Source organism: Apis laboriosa, unplaced genomic scaffold (assembly GCF_014066325.1).
Source record: "Apis laboriosa isolate Shangri-la unplaced genomic scaffold, ASM1406632v1 scaffold39_cov144, whole genome shotgun sequence".
NCBI classification, from domain to species: Eukaryota; Metazoa; Arthropoda; class Insecta; order Hymenoptera; family Apidae; genus Apis; species Apis laboriosa.
This window is the reverse complement of record NW_025223140.1, coordinates 1,587,072-1,599,718: the sequence shown is the minus strand read 5'-3', so window position 1 is coordinate 1,599,718 and position 12,647 is coordinate 1,587,072. Positions and strand designations below refer to the sequence as shown.

The 12,647-nt window shown below is 22.3% G+C and overlaps 1 protein-coding gene across 5 annotated transcripts in view; it reads right to left on the bottom strand.

The window, feature by feature from the left end:
- The window catches only part of LOC122715615 (microtubule-associated protein 4), a 70,092-nt gene that overhangs the window by 39,216 nt on the left and 18,229 nt on the right, over nucleotides 1-12,647 (bottom strand). For 2 of the 5 annotated variants that reach the window (XM_043937923.1, XM_043937924.1), the window contains exon 1: nucleotides 184-313. The exons of 1 other annotated variant lie outside the window; for it this stretch is intronic. The gene's annotated coding sequence lies outside the window, so the exon portion shown is untranslated. Of the gene's footprint in view, nucleotides 1-183; nucleotides 317-12,647 lie in introns of those variants that run through there. 2 more of the 5 variants (XM_043937928.1, XM_043937927.1) reach the window with 2 other exon arrangements.

Below are 12,647 nucleotides of genomic sequence, written 5' to 3'. Positions count from 1 at the left end.
TGCTACGTTTAAAATAAATCTAAATCATATTATATGAATTCTAAAAGAAAAATAAGGTATACTTCGAATCGTTTATTCGATTTTTCCCAGATTTTTCCAGGATCCTATATGATCAAGGATTGACCAATTACGTATGATGCTGGTTGGATGCTATTCGTGCTTGGATAACAGCGAGTCTCTTACCTGATTAGAGAATCTAGACTAATGAAGCAGTTTGTCGAATACGTTTGTCGAATTCCAGACTTGTCCGTCGATCAGTGTCTCACGAGAAACTAGCCCGTTTAAAGACCTGGAAGTCCTTCCTCGGCAAGGTACGTCCGTCCCTCGTCCCACGTCGGTCCGTTTGTCCTGATGTGCACTGCTCCTGCGCCTCGACGCCCGACGAGACAACCTAACCTAACCAGCTCACTCGATAACCCACCCAGTCGGTCGAGCTTTTACGAAACAATCTATCGATAAATTATGTACCACTGGACTGTTTTTTTTTCTTCTTTCATACACGCGATAGTTAGTGATAGTAGTTTCTTTCTTGTGCTTTCCGTCAGAAGAAATTTTAGAAGGGATAATTGATGGAATTTGTCGATCAATGGTTAGGGATGATTGGGATTGAATATCTTTTATTTGAAAAGGAATATTCGAATGAAATAGATTTGTTTGAAATAATGGTTATGTGAATTTTAAAATTATATTTGAGAATAAATTTGAATGTTTTTAGATTTTTAAATTTTTAAGAAATTTTTAAATTTTTAATTATTTTAAATATTTTAAAGTATTATTTAAAGTATTTTATATGGAAAATATATAGAAATATTTATATACAATTAAATAATTTATTTAATATATCATATAATATATGTTATATATATCAAAATAAATTATTTGTTGTTTGATTTCGATAAAAATAAATAGTTTTTTAGTATACAGTATCAAATGTTACTGTATTATTACTTTTAATTAGCATTATTACATTATGATTTTTATTATAATTATTGTTCATATTCTGAAAATCATTTTAAAAACAAATTTTCTATTAAAAAATACATATTAATTTCTCAAATAATTAATTCTTTGATTTGATATTTTCTCAAATAATATTTTCTCAAATAAATAAATTTGCCTTATTTCAAATATTTATAATTAAGAACATAACCTCAATTAATATATATTATTTATCAAATAATGAATAACATTATTCGAAATAATAATTATTTTTAAATTATTAATAAATTAAATTATTAATAAATTTCGCTCAAATTTGTTTTTAGAAATGAATTATTTTCAAATAATTTATTTTTCAAATGATTATTTCAAATAATAACGAAAAAATAAAAAATAACAAACAATAAAGTTTTTCGCATTAAAAAATAAATGATATTTTCAAATGATTCATTTTTCAAATTATTGATTATTTCATATAATAGGAAATAAAAGATAAGAAATAATAGTTTCTCGGACATAAGAAATACAGATTTCGTCTGAGATTAAGAAGTGTATTAATCGAAAAATATGAAAAGTAATATATTTTGACATAGATAAAGAAAAAATGACTTTTAGGAATAGAAATTTTATAATGGAAGAACTTCTTTATATTTATGATGAAAGAAATAGATGAATAAGATAAAATAGTGTAATAAATAAAAAATAAAATAAAAATTTTATTCAAATTATTGTTCAATTAAAAATTTATTTCGATAATTGGCCAATCATGATATAATATTATAATATTGAAATTTATTTTGTACTAATGACAATTAAATAAAAAGTAAGTAATAAAAAGAAAGTGAAAAGAGGAAAAAGTTTATTCTTGCGATAAGCAATTATGTAATCGGAGATTTGTTGAGAGTGTACACTTGACGAACACGAAAAGTGAATTGAAAAGTTGAGATTTTTGGGGTAGAAAATTGTTCATGGAATTTAATTCGAGTTTAGTGATAATTTAGTGAAACTTTAGTAATCTAACAAAGTTTTATTTTAAACGAAATCTTGAATTTATTATTATCAGCTAACTTTGAAGTTTTTGTACTTACATTATAAGTTTTTTTTTTAAATAAATACCTAATAAAGAATGTAGCTCAGACAATAATGAAAAATCAATTATGATAAGAATGTGATAAAACTATTTTTATGTATTTTTTTTCTTTATGTTTTTAATAATTAACAAACAATAATTACAAATTTAAAATATATTTTAAATTATTTTATATTCCAAACACAGTAGTTAATATTGAAATAAAGAATAAAGAATAATATTCTATATAATTATATTGATTTATATATATGTTATACAATATTCCGAATAAATTTCTACATAAATATTTCTTCAAATGTATAAAATATAATAGTAAAATAGTAAAATCTGCCTCATAGAGTACCAGTTATATAAATGTTCTATTGTGTGAATGTTTTATATGTAAATATATACATATAAAATTTTTTTTTTCTGTTTAAAATGATTCTGTTTATAATAATTCAATATTAAATTCAAGTACATACGAAACATATTATTAAGATACAAATAAATTATAACGTAATTAAAAAACTTGAATAAAAGAACAAATTCGAGACATTTATAATTTTAAAAAAAGAACTTGGATGATTAAGATTTAAAGAGAATGAAATATTGAAATGCTGATTGTTTCTTATTCTATTACATGAAAATTTATGTGAATACTTTTGTCCTTCAATTAATTCACACAATTATTATATTAAATTTCAATCTAACATTTTTCTATTTTCCTATTTTCCTATTATACATATATTTTTATATTTATATTTCTATATTTTTTTATTTCAGTAATATTATAAACTTAATATCAACTTCCTTATGATTTGTTATATTTCTATATTCATTTAATAATATATCTCCTCAAATCTTTTTAATTTTTTTATGTATCTGTTCGATGATAATACGATATTTCAGTAGCACGAGTTCGGGAAGGAAACAGAAAATAGTTAAACACGTCGTTCACTTTCATTCTAATTACCGTAACTTTTCTCGTTCGTTATGGGCAAATATATATTTATCTTGTAAGCACGAAAGAGTCGAATGGCCTGTAGCGCGAATAAAGCATGGCGCACCCTTTTCTAGTCGGCCACTTTAATTCCGATGTTATTACCTTGATGCAATAGCACCCTAGTTAGCTTGATATATTTCAAACTTCCTAGTAAATTTTTGATAGAATTCTATTCCAAAAGAATTTGTCTCTAGAATTTGATATCTGTGTAAATACTTTACACAGGTATCAAATATAGGATAAACTATTTCAAGGATTCATTTAATGATTATTTGAAAATTTATAAAAAATTTAAAGATTTTTTTTTTATATTAAGATTCATAAATTAGATTAAGATTCATAATTGATTATAATTTTTTTATACAATATAATTTGTAATGAATTACATAAAATATTGTAAATATTTAATATTTGTTTCTTTATGTCCATTAAGAATATTTAATTTAATTACATAAGTATTTCTAGTTCTATAATTTTCATTTCTATATTTTATATCTAATAATAAAAATGTATATAGATATCAGGTTTTTGACTTTTTAAATATTCAAAAAAAAAGAAAGTGAAAAAGATGTAAAATTTTATGTTATAAATCCGAGACGAAAAGTTATTATCAAAGTTATTTAATAAATAAAATATTTTAATTAACAATTAGACGTATTACTTTTTTATTAAAGAGTAAAGCTATTTTTTAATCTTCCACTGATGAGTGATTTTTTTATTATTATAATTTGTTAATTTTACAGTTTTTTTTCTATGTATAAAGATAGTCATATCTTTATAAAAAATTTATTTTTTCAAATTGATACATAACATAAATTTGTAATGTGCAGTTTTTAATTTTATTTTAAAAATTGTATTAATTAACCTATCATATGCATATTCAAATAATATTTAAAAATGATATTTTATTAATAATCTGATATTGCAAAAGTAAAAAATTTAAAATTTAAAATTTTTAATATTCAATCCACTTGATTTAATAGTCTTGATTTATTTTAAAAGTAGAAGTACAATAATTTTATAATCCATAGAATACCGTTAAAAATATAAAATACAAAGTAGAATTTTTTATAATGCATGTATGGTAGGATAATAAAATTTTTATCACCGTGTCTATAATTCTCTTAATAATATGTTATCTAGTCATTGATAAATATCGCTCAGTTGGAGTCACGAGACTAACATTTCGAGATCATCATAACACGCTAGAACCTTGGCAACTCGTATTTTAAAAAAAGGGAAACAAAATCTTCCAGTTATAGAGATTTCATCTTACCAAAGTTTTCAAGCCATAAAAATTTTATGGAACATTGAGAAGAGTTGCTTTCCAATTGTATGGAAAAATAAAAGAATGGAACATTCACAAGTATCGACTTTTGTTTTCGAACATTCGATATTATTATAATTTTATTAGTTGAAACAAAAATATCAAATGATTACTGACATATTATTTTGTTATAATTATTATAGTTAGAATTATATTACTACTATATAAATTTGATTTGTAGAAGTTTTGGATTCAATTATTATTATTAGTATAGTAATAATATTATATATCTAACCTAAAAGTGTAATAATTCAATTTATATTTCGATTTACAGAAATTTCAAATAAGAAGAGAATAAATAAAACTATAATTTTAAAAATTTTCGAATTATAGAAGTTATTCGTTAATATTCAATTTTCTCTTATAAAAGACAATATTAGAGACAAAAGTTTATTTAGAGAGATAAATTTTAATCTTTTAAATATTGATTTGAATTTTCAAAACTAATATATCTAAAAATTAAATTAAGTATAATAATAAAATTCCATTCGTAAAATTTTTCACATTGATGAAAGGAATTAACAAATTTGTATAGAGGTTATAGAGTTCGTCTATATCTCCATTGATTAATTATCCAGTAGCTGTAAGCCCGTCATTGATACCCCCTTGCTTATTTCGCGCTTCATCGTCGGTTACATGTCGTTAACTGTATAAAGATCCAGTCAAACTTCTTCAATGAAACAGTTGTTTCATTCATTTCTCAATGTGGTATACCCTAATGTTCCAAGTGGCGATATTATCGACAAATGATGAACTAATGTGTTGAGTCGCGACCTACAGGCGTCACATTCTTGTACAGAAATACGAGAAGATCGATGATAAAATAATATTAAAATGTTACATACGTGACCATATTGTTTGCAGAAAATATCAAATTCACGGTTGTCGACTATTTCTGGTTGTTGGAGATTTTGCTTCACTGCATAACTTCTTTTAATTCGACAATGAGGATTTGATTCTTTTTACCTGAAATAAAATGAAGACTTATTGTTATTAAATTTGTTGTAAATTGAATTCTGTAAATTAATAAAATATATTAATAAAAATGAAATAATATTTTGTAATTTTTTTATTTATTTGGATTATGTGTAAATTAATAAATGTTTTATTAAATCATTAAATCTTTTCAAATTTAAAAATCAGGTTTCAATCCAATTTTATATTAATATATATAATATATATTTATATATTATATTCTTTAATAAATGATATAGTTAGTGATTTAGAAATATATATATATATATACTTTAAATTATTAAAAAAGAATTAACAATGAAGATTAATAATTTTTATATTTATTTTTATATTTTTTCAGTTTTTTATATTTTTTTATTTTTATATTTTTGTATTTTTTTTCATTTTTTTATATTTTTATATTTATTCAGTTTCAATTTATAAATTTGTCTATTAATACTTTCAAAAAATATAATTTTAATTTCAGTATGTACTTATTTTAAATATGTCTTATTATACAATACATAACAAATAAATAAATATTTTTATTGACATGAGAAATTAATATTTAAAATAAAATATTAAAAAANTATATATATATATATATGTATATGTTAACTCTGACATTTTAGAATTCTGAGCACAATTTTCGTCAAAAATTACTTTTGGTGATAAAAACTTTTAGTATCTTCTTGTTGTTTTAGCGACATATATTTTTCTCTATATTTGATGCAGTAACTGTCCCACTTTTAATATCACAAAATTTTATAATATTGTGTATAAATAAAACATTTATATTCCATAAAAATTACAATTCATTTAAAAATAATATTCTGTCATTTATTTTGTATACTTTTAATTGAATTTTAAGAATAAGTTATAAATTTTTGTAAAAATTATTAATTTCTAAGAAAAAGGAATAACAACAATGTTTAAATAATAATCAATAATAAACAATAAATTATTGTTTAAATATATTGTATAAAGTTATAGAATATTGATTATTCAAAAACTTACTTTTTCATGTTATATAATATCTATAATAATTATCGTTTCATTATTTTGAAAAAGAAAATTTTATTAAATCTTTTAATCTTCGAATGAAATTATAAAATGAAATTAATAAAATTAAAATTCTTTTTTATAAAATAAATTTCTTCACTTAATTATACCATCAGTCGTTATTTATACGACAAAATCACAAACAACCTCGTTTATGATAAAATCAATACTAGTCTTTCCAACCATCTTGCGGTAAGAATACTCGCTTTCGAAAGTTTGTGTATTTACACTTATGATAACTTCCTCGATTATTTAAAATCAAATGTACCGACGGAGATAAATTCAATATCGATTGCAGATTCATTTTCATTTGATATATTTTTTTTTTTGTAGCATGTAAATATTTAATTTTTAACAATTTAATAGAACATTTATTCTCGCATACATAACAATTCTGAAATATTTTATGGCATGAAAATTTTATATTTCTGTCATATTTTTTATCATTTCCTCTGTACCATTTATATAATTAACAAAATCCATTTTCAATTTTTGAAATATTTTAATAACAATATGATTTTGATATGAAATATAATTACATTTACATTTATGAATATGAATATACAAATTTTGATTGAAAATTATTATATTTTCCAAAAAAAGAGAAGAAAAAAGAAATATTAAATAATTTTATTCGAAAATTATTATTTTTATAATTTCAAAAAATTAAAAACTCTTTTTCAATATATTCTATTTTCTTTCTTTATCATCCATTTTTGATAATAAATATGATTGTCCAGGTTTAATAAAATTATACAAAAAAGAATAAAAAAATTGGATAAAAAAATTTTATTCACGAATCTATAACATCGATCATAAATAATAGATACATTCAAAAATATATAATTTTAAATGTTCTAATTCACAATTCATCCAATTTCAACTTCTCAACAATCATATGCAATTGTTCGTAGAAAAACAGCATTGCGCAGATTTTATAAATGATAATTTTTATCATTTTATCGTACATTTTTTCATCATAAAAACAATATAAAGTAAGATAGAACTTGTCTTGATATTACCTGACTATTAACTTTAATTTAAGATTGACTAAAGACAGCAAAGAATTTTTTTTCATAGGGTGTATTGCTCCCCGTAGTCGTCTAGTCGAAGATTACTAATCCACAACGATGGAAGCCATGCAAACGCCCCCTTGGAATCGAGCCACGAACCGGAGTTCTCTCTTATCGTTAAGAATCGATAATTTAACTTATCCTTTCCCTCGTGCATGTTCCTTCCATTGATATTCATTACCAGGTAAGATAAGATACTTTGCAAAAATAATATTCTCGTGTTTGGATTCTTCTTATGAGAACGTTTCCTACATTAAAAGTGAAAATAAACGAATAATATGGAAGATTATATTAAATGCAATGTATTAATTACTAATTATTTGAATTGTTCAGTAGTATTTTGTTTTACGATCAACATATGATAAGTGTTTTTTGACGATTAGAAAGATTTTGTTTTTTTGATGGAATTATAAAGAAGAAAGTTTTTAATTTTTTTCGAATTGTAATTTTATTTTAATTATCTATAATAACATTCGAATTTTCATGAAAATATTTCTAAATAAAAAACACCAATTCTTCATAAACAATAAAATTTGTTCCAATTTCTCAAAATTTTTTTCTAAAAATAAATCTGACATCATATACTCGTAACGAACGAGTATACATTTGTTCAAGTGTTTTTTACGAATAAAAAGTTCATATGCTAAATTATATGTAAATATCTAATTTTTATTTCGATTTTTTTTTTTTTCTAAAAATGAACTTACACCACATCGTTCGTAATGAACGATCCAATTGTTCGAGTGTCATGTCAATTTACAGATGGGCGTTGGTTCTCTTTATTTGTAAATGTATCAACAAACGGACGAATAAACGAGCACGAGTCGTGACATTTATGTAACCTTAGGGCTTTATGACTCGTTCCGGATGAACGCCTTCCCAAAACACAATTCATCGGTTCATCAAAGGAGACAATGTGTCATTAGAGTTCCAGGTACCAAGATGAAAATATGTTCATGTTTGTTGAGCGGAAATGAACGTAGGAAGTCGCTGATATTATAATACGTCATAACAAATGAAGGTCGTTATAAATACAATTAATTAATTTGTCTTGATGTTTTAGTTGATTTTTATTTCTTCGATTCATTTATAAAAATAGTGCATAAACATAAGTAGTATAATAATTATTTATCCAGATATTATGCATAATTTTAGGAAAATACTTTTGTATCTTTAATGTCAAAGAATTATTAAAATTATTTCATATATAACGTGTCAGAGATAAAGTGATCTTAAAATTCTAATAATTTATAATATAATATATAAAATAGAATAGAATTTAAAAAATGGAAAATTGGAGAATAAAATAAATATACATAATTTGTACCATTATTATTATTTGCCTATCAATTGTGAATAGAAAGAATAAAAAGTTTATGTAAGATAAAACCAAAAATTAGTAATTATTATTTTATAGTTGAAAAATATCAAAGAAAGTACATACAAAATTTTATTTTCTTTTTTTACAGAATTTTGGTATTTTTTTTTTTCTTTTCATTTAAATACAACATATAGTTTCTATTAACTCAATTAAATTTTTTGTTGCGAAAAAAAATATTATCATTATTAAAAATTATTACAAAAGATCACATACGTTATTATAAGTAGACACAAAATTAAATTTTAAACCATTAACTTTAAAATTTATATTGATTAGTTACAATAATTATAAATTTCCTAAATTTTATTATTACATCTTTTTATCTAATTACATTCTATACAAAATTTATTCATTATATATATTTTTTCCAATAATATTCTAATAATATTAATATAAAAATACCTAGTCAATGCGTACTTATTTAAGAATCATGACGCATTAAAAAAATAAAACCTGCTTTCAAAGGATTTTTCACTATTTATCTCTTTATTATGCTTATGGTTTTACATACAGCATAATGAGTTGAACTAACTTTGCTTCTATCGTAAGAAAATATCGTTATAAAATATTTACACCCATATTGTAGTGCTAATCAAAAGCTATATCATACGATTTAAGTATATTAAATAATAACAATTATCTTAAATATCGATTACTTCATTATTTTTGATTTAAGAGAATAGTGATTATCTATTAACACTCATAATTATTGTCTCACAAGATAAGATAAGGAAAAAAATTACGATTGACACATGTACTACATATGATTGTTTTAAATTAAAAATGTGTTGTGAAACGAAGTTAACACATTAGTAAAAAAATCATCTTTAAAGAATGATATTGTTAGAAAATTATTTTCTAGAAGAGGTATATTTTTTTTATCAGTTATTAGATATTATTTTTATGAAGAAGATATAATGTATTATAATTTAAAAATTATCAATATTACTGAAAATAAATATCACTCAATAATTTTTAATATTGAGTATAAACAATTTTCAAAATGAAAAAAATTTCAACCATTTTAATATTAAAACTATTAAAAACTTATTATTTTGGAAATGAGATGGAAATATTATATATTATCATGCAGATGTTTTGTTCAAAATTAATTTTGATTTTTATTATGTTTATAAGGTGTTAATATATTTAAAGAACATCTTTGGAGATATAAATGAAACAAACACAAAAATATCATCGATATTTAATCTATAAACGATTAAAATTAGAAGAAGCGAGATAGAGATAAAATAAAAGTTCTATTTCCATCTTACTTCATCTAACTTACAGTTAACTTCAACTTCCAGTTTATAACTTAACAAATAAATCTCAACTTCAAAATACATATAATAAATCTCATACACTTTTGTGTTTATTTTTAAAATGAACTTTTCAAAGATATATTTCATAAATATATCAAAAAACATCAGTACATAATCTTTCCATTATTATATTATTCGATAATTACCATATATTTACAGTTAGATACAACATTAAGGATAAATATGCGCACTTGCGTTTACTACAAACCATATACATTGTCATAATTATGCATAATTCCACATACATACACACTTAAAAACGTACAATTAATCTATAAGAATTATTCAGAGACAAAAAAAAAGAAAAAGAAAAAGGTGACACGTCGCCTATTCTCGGATCAGAGAACCGACCCGATATAGACCCGATATACTTGTTCAAAGTGGTTGGATTTGACGATCTTACGTGTAAAGACGCCCACGCGGATGCGCACATATCCTCTTCGTTTCTCTTCCGTCCACTATACCCTCTCCATCGCGAAACTTATCCACATTTAGATACCAAGCCTCGGTCGATTCACGACACTTAAAAGTTATCTTTGTTAATTACGTAGGTAACCTGAATTCCATCGATATTAGTGTAGTGCCTTTTGAATTGTATCTTTATCACTTAAATGTCGGTCTGGTGAAGAGTCTATCTACGGTGTAACGGGTGGTCAAATTATTACGTAAATTTGAAACGGATTATTTGAAACGGAAAATTTGAAGTTGGAAATAAATGAACTAGTTTGAAAAATAATAGAAATAAATTTGATTATTTTTTTTTAGGGAATAATGTAGGGAATGTAGATATACTTTATTTTATTATTTTACAATATCAAATATAATATATTTCTAACATTTAAGTAATGCGTTTAAAAATTAATATATATGTATTTGGATATATGTATTGTTAATTTTATAATCCAAATTAAAATAATATATTGCTTCAATAGTGATTCTCTTAGTAGTAGTCTCTTGAAATTTACATAAGAATAAAATTGAAATTGCAAAACAAATTATTTTAATTCTAAAATAATAATTCGTAAAAATTTTATTTAATTTTATTTAATTTGTTAAATTTTATTTTAAAATAAAATTTATAAATTTTCAATAAATTCAAACAATACAAATCGTAAGGTTTAATTAAAATACGATGAATCAAATTAAATTTTAAACTTCTATAATACGTTCGAAATAACTTCAATTTATGATTAAAATTGAAAAAAAAAATGATATCGAGTTACAAGAAAATTTCAAGTTTAATCAAAAATGAATGTTTTTTCTTTTATCCTTTTTGTCAGTGACGCAACCAGTTTTTGGTCGTTAAACGTAGAATGATTTCACTTCTGAGACAACGATTTGGTCCATTAGCCGTAAATCGTACAATTACCAGTAAGACGATATGGCAACAATCAGTTACGCCTCGACATCGAGAACTATGTTTAATGATAATTGAGAGGGGTGCGCCTATCAATCGTATGAAGTAACTTAAAAAGGATGGGTTACATTATTAAGATATTAATGATATTGTATTTTATACTCGATGTTGTTTTAATTACACTTTATCTATTTACTTTATTTTATTTTAGTATAAAAATTTCTTCACATTTTGGATATTATTTTTGAATATTTTATCTACATTTCTTATAAACAAGATTAACTATTTAACTATTAGATAGGATTATCGAAATATTCTCATAGGAAATATTATTTATCTTTATATATTTTAATTTTAATTTTTAATTGGTGTTTAATCGAATAAACTGTGAACTACTTTTCCTCCACAAAATTATATAAATTATACACTTTTAATACACTTAACATAAATATGATAATATATTTTATTTTTAAAAATATATAAAAATATTAGAATAATATGTTAAGTAAAATATAAAATATAAAATATTTAATATTAATATACAATTAGCATAATATAAATCTTTAATATTTTTTAAAAATCCATTGCAAAGGACTATAACATATTGTATTCCCATAGTTATAATAAATTAAATAATGATGAAAATTTTTATTATAAAGTTTTCTATATAAAATAATTGTAGCAATTTTTCAAAAAATATTATTCCCCAACTACTATTTCTCAAATACATTGCAATTCTCTTGGGATGTTGATTCACAGGATGGCGTTATTTCAATAATTCAAAAAATTATTACATTAAACATTGTTAAACTTACTAATTAATATTATTAACATTATTGAATTTATTAATCTTTTTATTTTTTTATAAAATTATAAAATATTTTAAATTCTTAAATCTTTTTTAAAAAAAAACAATGACAAATTAAGAGAAATTATTCTGATGACTATTAGAGAATTAAGTCTTAAATGTATAAAGTATATCTCTTTGGCAATATATCCATAATATAACAGTCATACATACACTGTTTAATTAATGCATGTTGCGCTTGGAAGTATATATTCATACTACATACAGGATATAGAACATCTGCGTGAACGAACAAATGGACGTCTGTCCATGCACAAATAGATTAATTTTTATTTTATCATCTTTGTAT